We start from the raw sequence: 508 nt of genomic DNA, 5'->3' as shown, positions 1-508 counted from the left end.
TTTATATATATATTTGGCATACTAATATATTTAAAATATGTCTAAGTAAAGTTAAAGAGTTTTACCATGATGTTCAGATTATATGTTCCTATATAGTAAAATATTCCAAACCTTAATGCCTTAAACAAATGACCAGTTATTCATGATTAATTATAGTAAACACTGTGATGGACAATTTTTCTCACCCTTTTATTAATACTGAGGTCATTTGGTCATAGTCCATCATAAATAGATAGGTCTGTAGATTCAATTTAAGGCTAGTCTTAGCACCAGAGGTCCCTCTATTTTGGCAGGATCAAAAAGCATTCATTATATCAACTATAATTCAACCTGTAAGCAAATAAATTATCATTCCATCATTTTAGAGTAGCAAAGAAGACATAGAACTATTTGTAAAAACAGTGCAGCCAATAAGGAGGCAAAGAATCATCTGTCGGCTAACTCCACAGGGAGGAAGAATTCTCATCAACCGAATCCACAGAAAATAATTAATCCTGTGGAACATTTT

Source organism: Elephantulus edwardii, unplaced genomic scaffold, assembly GCF_000299155.1.
Source record: "Elephantulus edwardii isolate Elephantulus edwardi_28Jun2011 unplaced genomic scaffold, EleEdw1.0 scaffold00043, whole genome shotgun sequence".
Lineage (NCBI taxonomy): Eukaryota > Metazoa > Chordata > Mammalia > Macroscelidea > Macroscelididae > Elephantulus > Elephantulus edwardii.
The sequence above is the reverse complement of the archived record's forward strand: the minus strand, read 5'-3'. Positions refer to the sequence as shown.